This window comes from Sus scrofa, chromosome 8 (genome assembly GCF_054392235.1).
Source record: "Sus scrofa isolate SSC_HxYL_T2T_F1_AM1 chromosome 8, Sscrofa_HxYL_maternal_Yorkshire_Landrace_v2.0, whole genome shotgun sequence".
NCBI classification, from domain to species: Eukaryota; Metazoa; Chordata; class Mammalia; order Artiodactyla; family Suidae; genus Sus; species Sus scrofa.
In genome coordinates this window covers 93368265-93386387 of record NC_139390.1, presented here as the reverse complement: position 1 = coordinate 93386387, position 18123 = coordinate 93368265, and the positions used below count along the sequence as shown (strand labels likewise).

Genomic DNA, 18123 nt, shown 5'->3' with positions numbered 1-18123 from the left:
GGGATGTACCAGAGACGATGTTGATGTATTATTGTGAAATCAAGGCGGGCACAGTCGCCAAGTGTGAAGACAGCAAGATCTTAATTCAGTCCTCATTGCTCTTATTTGCACTCAGATTTCCACACTGGGGAGGTTGGTTATCCATCTATAACCTGGCCCTACAGTGTAGGGAACTTGTGAATTTCCTAGGCGATTCTGAGCTGAAACATTCTATTGGTTGCCTACTGTCATAAGTTTATGGTAGATTTGTACTCTGTCACAAATTTTCATTAAAAAAAATTCCTGAAAGGCATAACCAGATGTGAATTTTTATACTTAAATCAGAAAAAAAAAAAAAACCTTTGCCAGATGATGTGTCCAGATTTTCAGTTTCTGAAAAGATGCCCTCTCTGGTTGCTCAGCGGGTTCTAAACGAAGAAGTGAAGTCTTTTCAAATATTTTGTTTCCTCTGCCTTCCTGGATCCGATCTATACCCCTGTTCACCGCATTAAGGCTTTTATCCCAGAAGGTTTAAACCTCCGGTTTGCAGAGGAAGCATCTTAGTTGAAGTGTATTAATCTAGCTTGAGCTATCCTTTGGAATGCACTTGATCTACTCGGAATATCAAAGCAGGCGTTTTAAACCTCAACTACGGGAAGCAAATGGGAAAGGAGGAGAGGCTGAGGAACAGACCGAGTCTTTTATAACTGGCTCCTGTACGGTTGGCAGCAACTAAGAAGGCAGCATATGTCAGTGTGGAGGGCAGAATATCAGCTAGCTGGGTGGTCAGCCACCTCTGGGTTGCCCATCTTCGTTTTCCCAGCTTAATAGCAGCGAGGTTGTCCTGCTCACCCTGCAGTTAGCAGCAAGCTCGCTCTGACATTCCATCCTCTGAAGCCCCAGCAACCGCAGGAGGAGGGCCGGCAGCTGGGGCTGGAAGAGACCTGTTCTAGCTGGATCCACACCGCCCAGTCTCTGGGTCTAAAATAAGACTCTCAACTTCTCGGCCAATGAGCTGCGCCGAACCTGATGACGTAACAGGCACCGTGTGTTCTATTTGCAGGCAAGGTCCGTGCACCCCAGGATTTCAGCCAGGTGAGGAGGAACTGGGGAGGGGGAGGGGGTGCAGGAGAGGGGGCGGGGCGCAAGAGGATGGCCCTGTCATCCTGCTACTGTGTGTGTGCGTGTGCGTGTGTGTGTGTGTGTGTGTGTGTGTGTGTGTGTGTAGAGAGGGGCTGGAAAGGCTGCTGAGGTGCCAGAGTAATTATATACCTCATCTTGGGCTGTGCAAAGACGAGATGGCCTAGCTCTAGCTAATTGCCATCCTCAGGCAACGGTGTTCCCCACTGAACATCAGAGAAGGGAATCTGTTCGATACAAAACAAAGAAAAAGCACACGTCCAATAAAGCTAACCAAGGGCCCCCAGTGCTGACTGGGGCCATCCACAGAGTCGCGACTCCGATGGCCCTCACTCATCTTCTCTCGGCTCTTCTAATTAAGAAAGCTTTAAACGTGGAACCAGTTTGCTCCTTTCTTGCTCTTTTATAGTCATCGCCCTGCCCCAAATATGATGAGAGAGAGAGAGGGCGCCTCAAAAGATGGAGAGTGTGGTTCCTAAGATAGCCCATGGCTAAAGTGTGAACTTCCTAATTAAGGACCAGGCACAGAAGTAACTTTCTCTTCTTTTCAGCTCTTCGTGTTTTTTCAAATGCTGTTTCAAGCTGAACCGACTACTCAGATATCTTACCCCTCCTTTCCTCTTTCCTCTGTCTTTGTCTCTCTCCGTGTGTTTCTCAGCTGATCCGTAGCTTCTTTCTGGGTTAGGAAATGTGCAATACATCTTTTTCTTTTGTCACCTGCCCTTCCCCTGGCCAGTGGCAGCCCCAGTGCAGGTTTGGAAGCCTGCTACTGATCATCCAGGACAAAACCCAGGCCAATCAGCAGGGCAGACCTGAGTCCATGTCTGCAGAGGAGCTGCCTTGCTTGGGCTTCTGCCCCAGAAGAGGAAAGTGGAGCTCAGCCAGGAGCCCCTCCTTTTCATGCAGAGAATCTGCGTCCCCGAAGTCGGAGGGAGCATACATTTCTTCTCTTTTTGTCAGATTTAACTTGATTGAGTGAGAAGAATTGTATCTATTCCCACCAAGGCCACCTGCTTTCTCCAACTTTCACAGAGCACATCCATGAAACTCCAAGCCCAGATTTTCCAAGATCTCACTGTGAGCTCAGCCTGGACCATCTCCACAAACAGGCCAGACCTGCACATCTCAAGCTGACTCCATCACCTTCCTCTCTAACGTGACCCTTCCATGGTGACAGTGCCCGCACCCGGGGCCAGGCTCAAGCATTACTGCACCCTTGCCTCCTACACCTGTCAGCGAGCTTTTTGAACTTTATTTCACACACATTTCAAATCCAACTCCAGAAGCCGGAGATGAAACCACAGCCCAAACCCATCCTGCTCATAACCATCCTGCTCATAACCCATCCTGCTCATAACCATCCCCCCTCACCCAGCAAAGGCTGATACCTAACTCCATTGCCCAGTGCCCTTCCGCTCTGCCCTCCAAGCCCCTGGGCATGACATTCAGAGCCATGCTTCTCTCTGCCACCACTGGAGTCAGTGACTCCCTGCACTGGGCACCTGCCCCTCCCCCAGGGTGCTTCCCACTTGCACCCCTAGTTCACACTCACCTGAGAGCAGCCCCTCCCCCCTTCACTCAGCTAAGGACTATGACTTTGCCCAGGCCACACCTGTCTTTAACTTCTTTACCACCTGAGTAGGCCAAATACCACACTTCTGTGCCCCTATCATGTTCACACACACTTCTGTCACTGTATCCAGCTCCTTAGGGGCAACCTGGGGGCCGGGGGGCTGTGTACTCTTTCTGAGTGTGGTCTCAGCACTCAGTTCACACAGCGGACACCTGTTACGCACACACAGCAGGTTCTCAGCAACTGGGATATTGCACTTGTGCTTTCAGATGACTGGTTAAGGCCATCTGTTACTGCAGGACGATCAATACCTTAGCCTGAATTAGCTCCATTTTCATGTTATCTATTTAAAGAAGACAGACTCCGAGACACCAAGGAGTGTGTCTACGTAGCATGTTTTGTCTGGCGACTGATCTGCTTCTTCGGACACTTAATAATGTGATACAGTTGAGGGTGATGACGATGACAATGACGTCAACCGGAGCAGGAAACTGGAGATGACTCGACATCCTTTTATGCTCTGAGGCTGTGTCGTTGCTTAAAACAGTACACGGTGAGTCACAGGATGACAGCTCACTTGTCTTGAAACTTTAACTAACCAGAACACCGGCTGGAGCCTCAGTCAGACACACTCCAGAGAAGCCAAATCCCGGAAAGTGCGCACGGCGGGGCTTAACGAGCGAGCTTTCTAGGGGTCGTCTGGTCTGCATTCACAGCCCATTTGTTGTCACTTTAACTTCCCTTCTAATAATTGGTGCCGTCTCATTCCCCAGGCATAGCGAGTTAGACATAAAATATGAGGCCAAGCAGGCCGAGTAGGGTGGAAAGAGGCTCCCAGGGGCTGACCTGGTACCATGACACAAGGGCTAATCATGTGCGAAAAAGGAGACAAACTTTAAAAGAACACCACGTACACAGCAGTCTGGGGACATTGCACCATTAGGGACACGGTGTTCCGCACGTATGAACAGAGCCGACTGCCCCCAGCACACAACAGAGGGACATCATGATGACCGAGACAGCCAGAGAGCCTCGACTTCTGTCCAGCAGTCTCACGTGTCCAGAGAAAGAAATTCAAACATTGTGAGAATAATTCCCGTCAGTATGAGTTTGGGGTTTTTTTGGTTTGTGTTTGTTTTAAGTTTTAGCACGTCCCAGGGTAGATTGTGTTTACCTGGAACTTATGCCCTGAGATGCCTGACAAATAAACCCCTGTTTACCTTCACCCTATGGGAGCAATGAACCAGCGCTTACCCACCAGACTGGAGCTGGAACCACATCCCAGGCCACGCCCACCGAGAGGATACAACCTACAACAACTCAACACCCTAGACACCGCTTCAGTCTGTAGAGGCAGCTTTACTTTAAATGAGACCGGAAACTCGATCTGCCAAAAAACTAGCCAATATAGCATGTTCCACACCTTCCCGTCCATGCAAAACACTCATAGACTAAGATGTAAATTCAGGTCAAGAGCAGGAGAGAGGCATCTATTTCAAGGCAGACCCCACTTCCGAATCTGTTTTCTTTAGGTCTCCACAACCCGCTCTCCTCTGTCGCCTGTGCCTCTCCTTTTGTGATCATGGTACCACCCTGCCGGGTAAGGCCTCTCCTCTCCCACTGCCTTGCCCCACCTTTTCTCAGACCCTCAGATATATAGGAGCAGCTTCGACGAGGGAAAAGGCGAAAATGATTACGTTTTGTTCCATTCAAGCCAGTTCCGCGGCCCTCATTTCTTCACTGCTTCAGCAGGGACAACCCAGGTAAATCCAAAGACAGGGAGAGCCAGAAGTACCTGGTTCTTTTTCCCTCAAAAGACAGGAGTTTGAAACTGGATTAGACGAAAAGGCTGTTGCATTAGAAAATATTAAACGAAAAGCTCTCTTAGAAACAGAATATTGCAAGAAGGAATGCACTGAGGGCAAGAAAAGAGGGGGTGGAGGGTGGCCCAGAAGAAGAAGTGGCTTAATCCTACAAACCATATCCAAGAGGTAAGTAAAGAGAATGCAGAGAAAGAGGGTAAAGTTTGGCCACTCATCTGACTATTCCTGAAAAACCAGAAATTTCACAACTGCATCTCCCAGCTCACTGCTGCCTTCCTTCCTGGTGACAAGAGGGAGGTGATCGCTTTTAGCAAGACGAGAGAAAGAGCCCCAATACTGTGTTTCTGCCACATGTCTCCAAACTTGCATAGAAGAGGACACATTAGCCAGCTGTCACTGACTGGTGTGGCATTTTGTCAAACCCCCATGTTTAGAAACTTCTCTTAAATATAATATTTTTAAGGGAGTTCCCATTGTGGCACAGCGGAAACAAATCCAACTAGGAACCATGAGGTTGCGGGTTCGATGCCTGGCCTCGCTCAGTGGGTTAAGGACCCGGCGTTGCCATGAGCTGTGAGTGTAGGTCTTGGATGTGGCATGGATCCTGCGTTGCTGTGGCTGTGGTGTAGGCTGGCAGCTGTAGCTCCGATTCAACCCCTAGCCTGGGAGCTCCATATGCCGCAGGTTGTGGCCCTAAAAGGCAATAGTAATAATAATATTTTTAAGGCTAAAAACCTTCAAGTCTTCCATATTGTTCCCCACAATAGTAAATGACAAAGCAGTAGACTAGAGAGAAAGAAACACTAGTGTTTCCTTTAGTCAGCATTTTTAGAGCACCTACTATATGCTTGGTCCTGGGAGTTCTCAAGAGTTCTCACATTTTCAAACTGGGCTAACTTCTCTTTTGCATGTGTGAAGTGTGTGGATTGACACCCAAACAATATTCTCCCAAAGCCTATAATAGAGTGTACCCAAAAGGACAGAGGTGTAAGAGCTCTCACAAATCCAGGTTTGAAGTCCAGCTCTATTACCCATAAGGTGCTCATCCTTGAGCAGGTAACTTAACTTCTCGAGGCACCCGTTTCTTCATCTGCTAACAGGAGGACCAAGTTTCATCATTTTATGAAGATTAAATGGGACATCGGACGTCAAGCAGCCAGCAGAACCCGGCACCTGGCGGGTAAGCGGTCCTTTCATTCAGTGAATATTCACTGACGACGTGCAGACTCTGATCTAGCCAGGGAGCCTCAGCCACAAAAAAAGAGAAGCAAGATGCCCCTTCTCCTTCATGCTTACCTATCACCACCGAGACTTGGTGGGGCTCTGAAAACCTGTAAACGTGAAACCAAGTGGATGCTCTATAGATATGCCAGAGGCCATGATTTTCAGCACCTCGTTTTGACCCGCATCAGGAACTGCATTTTCAGGTGAGGGTCTGCTTGCAGGCCTGACTCCTGGGCACTGACCACAAAGGCTCTGTGGCTGTGGATCTGAGTCAGGCTGGACACCTGGGAACCCAAAGGCGGAGGGCTGGGTCTGCCTAGCCCGGACCTTCAGGGTTTAGGCAGGAATAGGACTTCAGAGACATAGATAGTTGTCCCTTTTGCCTTTCTGCTCTTAAAATGAGAAAGGTGACTTATTTTGTGATGGGGGGGGGCGGTTTCTACAGAGGAAGCACCCAAATGAACTGCTGCATTATTTCTCTCTCTGACTCATTTTTACTTTTGCTTCCCAGCCCTCCCTGATGCCTTGGTTAGCTCCCTATGTGGCACAATACATGTTGTGTGTACAAGATGCTAATACGCAATAAAACCCAGTTATTAGGCCCAGAATCATTTACGCACGAGGAAAGACAGTATCAGGTGCACTGACCTGAATTGTGTATTTCACTTTCTTGTTGCTGACATTTAAGCCCACAGAATTGATAAAGAAACTCGCTGAGGAGTTCCCATCATGGCTCAGTGGAAATGAATCTGACTAGAATCCATGAGGATGTGGGTTCGATCCCTAACCTCACTCAGTGAGTAAAGGTTCTGGCATTGTGTGAGCTATGGTGTAGGTCGAAGATGTGGCTCGGATCCCACATTGCTGTGGCTGTGGTGTAGGCCAGCAGCTGTCGCTCCGATTTGACCCCAGCTTGGGAACTTCCATATGCTGTAGGCTCGGAAAGAAAGAGAGAGAAAGGAAGGAAGGAGGGAGGAAAGAAGAACGAAAGAAAGGGAAACTAGCTGAAAACTTTAAACATTTTAAAACTACATTCGAGTAGGAAGCATGTGCTCGATACAGACATACCCACATACAACTCGGGCAGAGATTTTTCTAAAGAATCTTTATCTCTATTTTTGTTACTGGCACAACCATGCACCTCCTAAGAAATTTTCAATTGTTTTCAATGGGTGAGGCCGTGAGATTTTGTGCAAAGTCATACCTGCTTGGCTTTGAACCTCAGCCCTCCTCATTTCTAGCTATCCAGTGTCAAGGAGGTTCTTAAATGTTTCTAAGCTTCAGTGACCTCATCTGAAAAATGATTTTTTTTTTTTTTTTTTTTTTTGCCATGCCCACAGCTTGTAGAAGTTCCCAGGCCAGGGATCGAACCCACACCCCAGTAGCCACCCAAGCCGCTGCAGTGACAATGCCAGTTCAATCCACTGAACCACCAGGGAATTCCTGAAAAATGGATTTTAGAGAGAAATAAATTAGATAAGGGATATAAGCAGAGTGTTTGGACACAGGCGAGGCATTCGGAAAAAGTTGTTCCACCCCCCTCTTCCCATGACACACCACTCTCAAACCCTTTCTTTTCCATTCTACTGCCCAGTGACCGCTCTCCTGGATGACTGCCAGCTCTGCCTGGTCTCTGGGCCTCTTGTCTGCCATTCCTCCCATCCATCCCAGACCTGCTGTTAGAAATAGTGTTCAGAATCAGAAATCTGATCCCGGCATGTCTCTGTGACAAATCCCTGGCCGTTACACTCAGAACAAGTCTGCGTTCAGAACCAAGCCATCCCCACCCACTTGCTCAGCCTCACCTCCTCTGCCCACCCCGCCTCTGCCCCCTGGGTGAGGGCAGCCCCCACGTTCCAGGCACGCAGCCAGTGTGCAGGCCACATCGTTTGCTCCGTGTGCAGATGCTCCCTGCCCCTGCTCCTGATGCCATCCCCCACCCCCTCCCATCTGCAGGGACCACTGTCGTCCTCAAGGCTCAGCTCAGATGAGTCACCCCCTCCCTTCTGAAACCTCCCCTGATTTCGCAGCCACTCAGCACTCATGCTTCAATGGTACCTTTCTCTCAATTTTATTAAGTTTTGCGTTCTAGAGTCATCTGCTTACGTGGTCCTTCTCTACTGGACTGTTAGTTCTTCCATGCTAGAGATCACATTTTAGATATTTTTTTTAAAAGAATCCTCAAGCTGGAGTTCCCATTGTGGCCCAGTGGAAATGAATCCAACCAGTATCCATGAGGATGTGGTTCGATTCCTGGCCTCGCTCAGTGGGTTAAGGATCTGGCATTACCGTGAGCTGTGGTGTAAGTTGCAGACGCATCTCGGATCTGGCGTTGGTGTGGCTGTGACAGGCCAGCAGCTGTAGCTCCGCTTCAACCCTTAGCCTGGGAATTTCCATATGCCGCAGGTGTGGCCCTAAAAAGCAAAAAGAAAAAAGAGAAGAAAAAAGAAAAAAAGAATCCTCAAGTTTATCATTCTTTACATAAAGAAGACACTCCCATGGTGCTTTAAATTCTGGCAAAAGAAAACTGGAATGCACTGGAAGTAAAATCTTGGGTGTATTTTAAAAAAATTAAAAAAAAAAGATTAAAACCCCCCCAGCAAACCAGAGGTGTAAGCCATCTGGGGTGGATGGCCACAAATTCTTTGATCCTTCTTCCATCGACAGGTGAGTCTATTTCCCTCCCATTGAATATGAACTGCCTGTAACCAGTCTGGCCAATAGAGTGACATTATGCCAGTTCTAAGTCTAGCGTGTAACGTGACTCACAGCTTTGCCCTAGGCTTTTGCCGAGCCGCCCTGCGAGACATCTGATCACCCTAGTGCAGAAATCTCATCGAGAGGCCCTGAGTCCACATGGAGAGGGAGAGGGACCCTGGGAGAGATCAGCCTTCCAGGAATCCCTGCCACAGTGCCAGGAAGGTGAGGAATGCCATACTGGACCCTCCAGCCCAGATCAACTATTGACTGAATACCACTGAGGGACCTGTGACACATACTACAGGGACCACGAGGGTCACCCAGCTGAGCCTTGCTCAAATTCATGATCCACAAAATCACAGATATAATTACAGGGTGGCTCTTTTTAGCCCACCAAATGTTGAGGTGGTTTGCCAGCAGCAAAAGCCCCTGGAACAACACTATGTTAATCAGTATCCTAGGCCTGGCCTAACTACTAGAATACTTTTCCTCCAAAGGGAATACTTCTCTTATTTACCAACAGAATAGTTGGGGGAAAATGAGCTTATCTTGAAGAAACGTGCATTACACATTATACATGTGTATCATGAGCCCAAGTGTCCTAGAGCCTGGCAGAGCTCTTATCCCCTGCATTAGATAATCAGCAACTTGAGGGCAGCACCCACGTCCTGCAGGTTGTACTTTTGTCTCAAAGGATAAGGTACACAGCATATACTCAATATGCTCAATACTATGTAAGTATCTGATTTATTGACCATCTGCTCTGTAAAGAGCATTAAATTGGAAGGCCTGGAGGTACAAAACCTAAGCTCTATTCTTTACTTTGAAAAGGGAAAAGACAGACGTGCCCACCTCTCTCTGAACAGATGCAGTTGACAGTGAACTTTACGAACAACCCCGCTGAACACGGTGCACCTTGATCTTGGACGTGCAGGAAGCCAGGAGCCTGTGTTCTAGCCCTTAAACACCCACACCTCTTATGCCTGCGAGGAAGAAATCTTTGTGTCTTCATCGATCTAAGTGGGGAGAACGTATCTGAAATCTCTTAGATGAGTATAAGCTAGAAGTGAAATCAGGTTAAGGATTGAAAACACCTTTGGTTTCTCAGCCACACAATAGTGGGTAAACTCAAGCGACTACTGTTGTGCTGCAGATATATGTGATCTTAGTTTATAAAATAGACAGAATTAGCAAAGGCAATTCTATATGCTGGGTCAGCTGAGCATTTTTTTACATATACTGGATTTTCCCTTTTATTGTCTTTGAAACATAGTAAATAAAACAAACCTAAAATGTACGGGGAGAATTCAGCTAACTGTTGAAGACGATCTAAACGTGTGTTGGAATCGAAAAGGGTCTACATATACACAATGGAATATTACTCAGCCATTAAAAGGAACAAAATAACGGCATTTTTAGCAACATGAATGGATCTAGAAATTATCGTGCTAAGTGAAGTCAGTCAGACAATGAGACACCAACATCAAATGCTATCACCAACATGTGGAATTTGAAAAAAGGACACAATGAACTTCTTTGCAGAACAGATACTGACTCACAGACTTTGAAAAAACTTATGGTTTCCAAAGGAGACAGTTTGGGGGGTGGGGGGATGCACTGGGGGTATGGGATGGAAATCCTATAAAATTGGATTGTGATGATCATTGTACAATTATAAATGTAATAAATTCATCGAGTAATAATTAAAAAAAAAAAAGAATCTTCTGTGCCCTCAGGCTGGGTCTTCTATAAGACATGAACCAAAATGTGATGGGAAACTCCAAAGTGACATGGGGAATGATTGGCGTTGTTTCAGGGTAATGCTAATAAGTACTCAGCAAAAAGCCTGGGCCACTAGAAAATGAACACTAGCCTGTTCCTGTGGGCATCCACTCCTCCTCACAGACATACACTGAGGCATGAGCAGGACTGTGCTGTATCATTTATTCTCATACCAAAACCCTACAACCTCAGAAGGATTTGGGACTCCATCTTAAGTTTAGACGGGGAAATTGAAGCCTAGAGATTTTGTAACTCCCCCTTATTTGTTCCCAGTGCTGCCATAATAAAATAGCACAGACTGAGTGGCTTAAAGGGCAGGAATTTCTTTTCTCCTAGTTCTGGAGGCTGCAAGTCCAATATCAAGGTGCCAGCAGGTGTAGTTTCTCCAAAGCCCTCCCTTCCCGGCTTGCAGCCAGCTGCCCTCTCACTGTGTCCTCGCCTGGCCTTTGCCCTGTATGCAGTCATTCCTGATGTCCCTCTGTCTTCTAAGGCCACCGGTCACACTGAATTAGAGGCTCCACCCTCTGACCTCATTTCACTCTATCTCCCTAAAGGCACTATCTCCAAACACAGGCATATCAGGAGTTAGGGCTTCCACCTATGTATGTGGGGGGACATAACTGAGTCCATAACATCTCCCCAAGTCACAAAGTTAGTCAGTGGTGGAGCCGGGATGGGGTGTAACTCCTGCCTCCCTTCCTATGATCCACCCAACTGCTATCTGCCCTGCTTTCCTCTCCCACCTCATTCTCAGTCCATAGAAAACAGCCCAGGACACAAAGGTAAGGGAATGGAGGTCAGAGTGTGGCCCTAAAGGAGAGAAAGGAAGCCGAAATGCAGAAAATCCAGAAAAACTGACTCTTCGAAAAACAGGAAATGCAGCTCACACTCAAATGTAGTTGTCCATGGCCAAGATCCCTACCTGGCCCCACGATGCTGGCTTTGTTTCAACAACAGAAAAGTGTCTCATCCTTTCAGATGGAGAGGAAGGTCTTGGGAACCTATGAAGAGCCATGGGACGGATATGACCCAGCGCCATGCTCTTCCCAAAATTATAAGATGATTTACAGTTTAGTTTTTTTAATCACATTTTTGCAACCCCAAAATTTCAAAGATCCACATCCAGTGTTATATAACTCATAAATTTAATTAATAAAGATTTTCTGATTAGCTAAGCATGTTAAATCTGAAAAGCTAGACCTGCCTTTCTCCTTCTCTCAGATAATGCAAGGAAGCATCTTATATTTATAAAAGCCCATGCTTTCAACTATATTGGATGTTCCTTTAAAAAGGACAATATTTTAAAGTGGCTGCTGGCACAGAATTAGGTGCATTTAAATGGGTATTTGTGTTCTAAAAATCTTAATTGAAACTCTTTTATTGTTGTTGTTTATGTATGTATTTGTTTTGGTTCTGAGGGAGAGCTGAGGTTCTTTTGTGCATTAGGAAGCCTTTCATCTGAAATTCCAGTTTCATACACAATTAAGCCAGCCTATTGGAGATACAACTCTATATAAAGCATTAAGACATGCTGAAAATATTGTTTTTAAAAGGGCTGAAAAATCAAGACGGTTTTTCAGTGTGAATCATTCTATAACAAACTTCAGCAGGGCCGATGGAAGTTCGAATGAGATGAAATCTGGGTTACCCTTTACCTGTCTTCAATGCTACCGATTTCCTGGGCTCTGCAAGCTGGTCCAGGCTTACCAGCCTACCCTAAGAATGGTTAATGAGGTAAAATTCCGCTTCATCTTCAGTCTTGTTGGCTACTGGCACATTAACATCAAAACCACAGTGTCGGCTTCACCACAGCAGAGACCAAATTTTGGACTACAGAGCAACTCATCCCACTGGTCCGGAAATGACTCAAACAGTAATATTTCTCCACCTTTTTTTCTCCCAGGAAAAATACAGTAAGTACTGTTATCCACATTATATCAGTGAAATATATAGAAATATCCTGCACTATTGATGACAAATAATTCTTTCATTTTATAATGACTGTTCCTAGTAGTATAGCATAATGCAGAGTGATGGGATTTATAGTAAGGAGTCTTAAAAGTGGGATTTATCAGTAACCTCTGTTCTGGTATAGAGGTGTTCATTTGGGACTAAAAACTATTAGTACCACACCTTAAATAAAAGAATTAAGGCATTATTATAAAACTTTCTAAAATTACATATGTACATTTATTATTATTATTATTTATCATTATTTGGTCTTTTTGCCTTTTTTCTTGAGCCGCTCCCTTGGCATATGGAAGTTCCCAGGCTAGGGGTCCAATTGGAGCTGTAGCCGCCGGCCTACACCAGAGCCACAGCAGCTCGGGATCCGAGCCGCCTCTGCGACCTACACCACAGCTCACGTCAACACTGGATCCTTAACCCACTGAACAAGGCCAGGGACCGAACCTGCAACCTCATGGTTCCTAGTCAGATTCGTTAACCACTGCGCCACGATGGGAACTCCCATATGTACATTTAATAAGAGTGTGTGTTTTGCTTTTTAGGGTCACACCTGCAGCATGTGGAGGTTCCCAGGCTAGGGGTTGAATCAGAGCTACAGATGCCAGCCTAGACCACAGCCATAGCAACTTGGGATCCAAGCCACATCTGTGACCTACGCCACAGCTCACAGCAATGCCAGATCCCCAACCCACTGAGTGAGGCCAGGGATCGAACCTGCATCCTCATGAATACTATCAGATTCGTTTCCACTGAGCCACGACGGGAATTCCCCTCATATGTATATTTGAATAGTCTGATAGTGGCACAGTCCCTCACCTGAGATAATAATTCAACGCCTTCTCAGCCTGTCTCTCTAAACTTTCTGAGTGGATGTGGAGGGGCCAGAGCGCTGTTATTTCAACTCGGATCCCCTGTTTAGCGGGAATATGTCCCGGGGCTCTCATCCTGAAGCTCCCTGACTTAGCTGAGCACAGAAAGCCTTCCACTGTCTTGGAAGCCACCACCGCCACCAGCATGTAACTTGATTTTGCTTTGTTTATGTCCTATCACCAAAAAAAAAAAATGTGTACAATAAAGTCCTTTTTTTTGGTAATTCATATTTTTAGATAAAGGTTTTTATTCGTGACTTGAGAACAGGCACTTTAAAATGGTGATCAAAATACTCACAATACTAGATTTAACCAGTGGGGGATCCAGAGGTTTCATGTGAAACTAGATTATCTTGGTCTTAGCCTGACACCCCAATTCAAATTCTCATCAAGTCTGCATCTGCTGTTCTACTTTTTCAGAGCTACCCTAAGTGTAGGAAGGTGTCAAGGACCCTTAGAGAACCTCTTAGTACTTTGTGGAATGAATTATAGAAATGAAATATGAAAAGACCCAAGAGGTCAGCCCAGCCTCTGTCTTACAAAGCAGGATTGTTCCCCACTGGGCATCCTCAAGTTAGATCACATCCATTTTTCTTGTTTCCAAAACCTAGTATTGATACAGTATAACAAACAGTTGCCTGTTTAAATGGCTTAATCACCAAATTAATAAGTGAGCCTGTAATTCTAAGAAGCTGTTTGTGAGGAATGTGGAGGTATAAAAAATGACAACCTCTTCCATAGTCTGGTCCATATGTCCATGACACGTCAGTTGAGTGATGGAGATACTGGATTAATACTGAAATCCTGAGATCCTAGTGTGCAAACACCCAAGGGAATAACTAGGGGAAAATTCCCCTTCTTGAAAAGACAACCGCTGAATATGATTCCAACTTCAAGAAAGATTTTAAAAGAGCTAGCATGGTTTTTCCACCTCAGTGCTCCTAATCCCACTTTTAAGACTCCTTACTACAAATCCCATCACTCTGCATTATGCTAGACCACCAGGAACAGGCATTATAAAATGAAAGAATCTTTTGTCATCAATAGTGCAGGATATTTCTATGTAAAAACGGACCTGTCTCAGAAAAAGAAAAGAAAAAAAAAAAAAAAAAAGAACCCCTCCAGAGACATAAGAAAAGATTGGGGGAGAGGAGGCTCAAATTAATTTTCCATTTCCTGTTGTCTCCAAAAATCTCCCTCTTTGATTAGACATTCCCTGCTTGGAGGCAAGCTGTGGACTGACTTATCCTTCTAGGCAGCCCTGGGGATCACAGAAATACTTTTTTCCTTCCAATGGCTCCTGACCATCATAAGTCTCAGCTCTGGTCAGTAGAGATATAGGTCTTGGCACACATCCTTACATAGTACACTGTTAAATTGCTATATGCATGAGTCTTAGGCATACCAACCTACAAAATTATACATGCATGTGTGTGCACACATGGATGAGTCAAGGAGAATCTTCCTTACGCAACTGGGACCTTAGGCTCTGGATTCTTTGAATAAAACAAAACAAAACAAAATTGGTATTTCCAAATACCTCTAAAATACCATGACTTGAAATCTTAGATTAACACACTACTGTAGCATGGCATGGAGATGGGCGTACACCAACACTCAAATTTTGTCACTTCTAAGGGCCCTAATGTTTACCTTTTTCTCAATCACCGGTATCATAATCATCTGGACTACTTGTAAATCACTTTGTAAATCATTGACAAACAATTCCAACTTGAGAAAAATTCATTAGTTTTCCTTCTTCAATCTAAAATAGACAAGGTTTAGCAAAATCCTGAGATTAATTTCAGAACAAAATCTATTAATCAAGGAGTTAGGTTTAAAAGGAGTGGTGCTTTTATGAAAACAAAAAAAAACACAAAGTAGGAGTTCTCGCTGCGGCACACTGGGTTAAGAATCCAACTACAGTGGCTTGGGTCACTGCGGAAGCATGGGTTCCATCCCTGGCCCCACACAGGGGGTTAAAGGATCCTGCATTGCCACAGCTGTGGTGTAGGTCACAGCTGCAGCTCGGAATCGATACCTGGCCCAGAAACTTCTGTATGCCAGAGGCGTGGCTATTTAAAAAAAAAAAAAGCAGAGAATTTATAAACATTATCGAATGAAGAACTAAAATCTCCATTATGTATATAAGCTACATGATGAAATATATATTATTGGTCAGCAGTTAGCACAGAGACTAAATCTGAGTTTAGTTTTCAATCAGCTGCTTGGGACTTAAAGCTGAAAACTATCACCACTGAGTCCTTTGATTGTACAAATCTTCCTCATTTTAATTATTTAAATTATCTGTCTGAACTGATGGGTGACCAGACTCCACCTCTTCACCCACTAGCTCCTGCTATGTACATTTTTTAGAGAAAGAAGAGAACCCTCAACCAGAATGATGGAACAAAAGTCAAGGGTGGGGTGAGCAAAAAATATCCCCAAAAAAGAGAAGGGCACACAGAGAAAAATAGAAATTAGTCAGAACAAACCAAAATCTAGAGGGAACTATCATGCAAGCCAACAACTTCTAACTTGTAAAGACTTACAAGAGCAACCACAGTCTTTGAACCCCAAGACTCACACACATACACATTTGCCATTCCAGAATGTGCCATGGTCGGTCTCATCCTTCTGTGTCTTGACTCATGATGTCCCCTTAGCCTGGAATTCCCCCTCAAATTACTTATTTTTCCTTTAATAATCAGCTCCATCATGAGCTCCTCTAGGGAGTTAGATGCTCCCTGCTTTGTATGCCTCAGTGCCTATGTATGTTATAGCACTTAACAAGCTCTGTTGTAATTATTCAATATTTGCTTGGGTCTCCAGTGAAACTGAATTCCTTGAAGGCAAAGCTGGTCTTGCACATCTCTTGAAACCACACGGTAAAAAAATAAAACATGGCATCTTCTTCCAGTGCAGCAGGTTAGGGATCTAGTGTTGTCACTGCTGTGGCTTGGGTTGCTGCTCTGGTGCAGGTTTGATCCCCGGCTGGGGAAATTCCACATGCTTTGGGTGTGGCAAAAAAATAAAATAAAATGCATGGAGTCTGGAGTCAGACATTTCAATCTTGATTTTGTCAAGGCTCTTAGCTGCAAAATGCTAATGATCTGCTTTTCAAGAATACTGCATGAATTAAATAATTTAATAACCAGACATATAGCAGGCCCTCAACAAATGTTAGAGCTACTTCCTCCTGAAGATGAGTACAAGCAAAATACCTACTAGTTGGTACACATCCAATACATATGTGTGAATTAAACTGAATCTCTAGTACTCTGACTGGTCAGTTATATGCCAATGGCCATACAGGGTAACTTCACCTACGCTTAGATTTCAATATAAAGAATATACCGAAGAAGATATTTCCAAAAAAATGCCGTAAGCGGGAGCTACACTGCCTGCCTACCTCAGGGGCCAACCAGGAATTATCCACTGCTACATCTGCAATGCCTGACTCACCAACTAACAGACTGTCCCACTCAGGAATACTTATTTTTCTTTTTTTACATTTTTTTTTTATTTAAAGTATAGTTGATTTATAATAGTGTGCCAATTTTGGCTGTGCAGCAAAGGGACCCAGTCATACACATATACGCATTCCCATTCTTTATTATCTTCTTTCATGGTCTATCCTAAGAAATACTTTTGGAAATGGAACGTAGATGATTTTCTTCCAATTTACCAAGATAGTATGATTAAGTGAGAACTATAAAGTTTCAACTTCTTGAGATAAGGCACTACACACTTATACATAAACACACACACACACACAGAGGTTATATTCTTTGTTGCTTAGCAGTTGAGGGTTTCAGTTCAAGGCATTTATAATTTTTTTTTTTTTTTTTTTTGTCTTTTCTAGGGCCACTCCCACGGTATATGGAGGTTCCCAGGCTAGGGGTCCAATCAGAGCTGTAGACACTGGCCTATGCCAGAGCCACTGCAACGCGGGATCCAAGCCGCGTCTGCGACCTACACCACAGCTCACGGCAATGCCGGATCCCTAACCCACTGAGCAAGGCCAGGAATCAAACCTTCAACCTCATGGTTCCTAGTTGGATTCGTTAACCACTGCGCCATGACGGGAACTCCCATTTATAAATTTTTGAGGAAAGACAGAAAACACTGAGAAAAGAAGAGGAGAAAAGATTAAAAAAGAAAAAGAAAAGAAAAAAATAGGTGTGATCATAGAGCTTGACACAGAGGAACCTCTCCACATTTGAATGGAACCTCTGCTCTTACATTCAAACAGATTGACTCCAATATGCATAGCTGAGTGCCATCCAACATTCTACATAATACTTAAAGCACGCTGTATCAGAATCCCACCAGAGTGCTTTCTTACCACTTCTTACTAACAAAAATTCGTGAAGCTTTCCAGAAAAAGGATTCAAACCTCTTGCAGTGTGCACCACGGGTTCCCTAGCGCCCAAGCAAAGCTTCTGGACCACACGGTGTCTCGTTGCCTCTCCTGAAGCCACTGCATTATCACATTAGCTCAAAGGGGAAGCAGAAAGGCATTGTGCTAATTATGTGTACGAAGACAGCAGTGCAACACCCAGAAAGCCATTTTTTTTTCTTTTAATAGTCCACGCTCCTCTTATTAATAAAAAGTAAAAACTCCAATTTCTTCGCAACCACCTAGAGCTTTTAACGGAAATCTTTTCTTCAACTAGGCTAGCTTTTCCCCAGCTGATCCTATAAACACTGCTGGCAGTTTTTTTCCCCAATGCCTCTAACATATTTTCACTTAGCACCAGTTTGATGTATAAGATCTGACAGCCCGGCAGTTATAGGCCACCTGCATCACTGTCGCCATGACAACAGTGAAAGACAATCCATGATCCCATGCCCTGGTCACACGTTTCAATACAGCTTATCTGTCCAAAGCCACTGAGTCTAATGGAAGAGAGTAATTACCATCTTCCACTCATTGTCAAAATTCCCACCATATAATGCTCTTCAAAATTATTTTATTCCTCTCACATGGCTGCTTTGCAAAAACTAAAAGAAACCTTAAGTGGGAAGGGGGGGTGGGTGGGAGAAGGAGGACGCTGTGACT

The 18123-nt window shown here is 44.8% G+C and overlaps 1 protein-coding gene and 1 long non-coding RNA gene across 3 annotated transcripts in view; one reads left to right on the top strand and one right to left on the bottom strand.

The window, feature by feature from the left end:
• Window positions 1-18123, bottom strand: part of MAML3 (mastermind like transcriptional coactivator 3) — a 445572-nt gene that overhangs the window by 386167 nt on the left and 41282 nt on the right. The window lies entirely within an intron of this gene.
• On the top strand, window positions 8511-10156 carry LOC146400949 (uncharacterized). The gene is made up of 2 exons (XR_014812948.1): window positions 8511-8661; window positions 9306-10156. It is a non-coding gene; the product is annotated as an uncharacterized LOC146400949 (long non-coding RNA).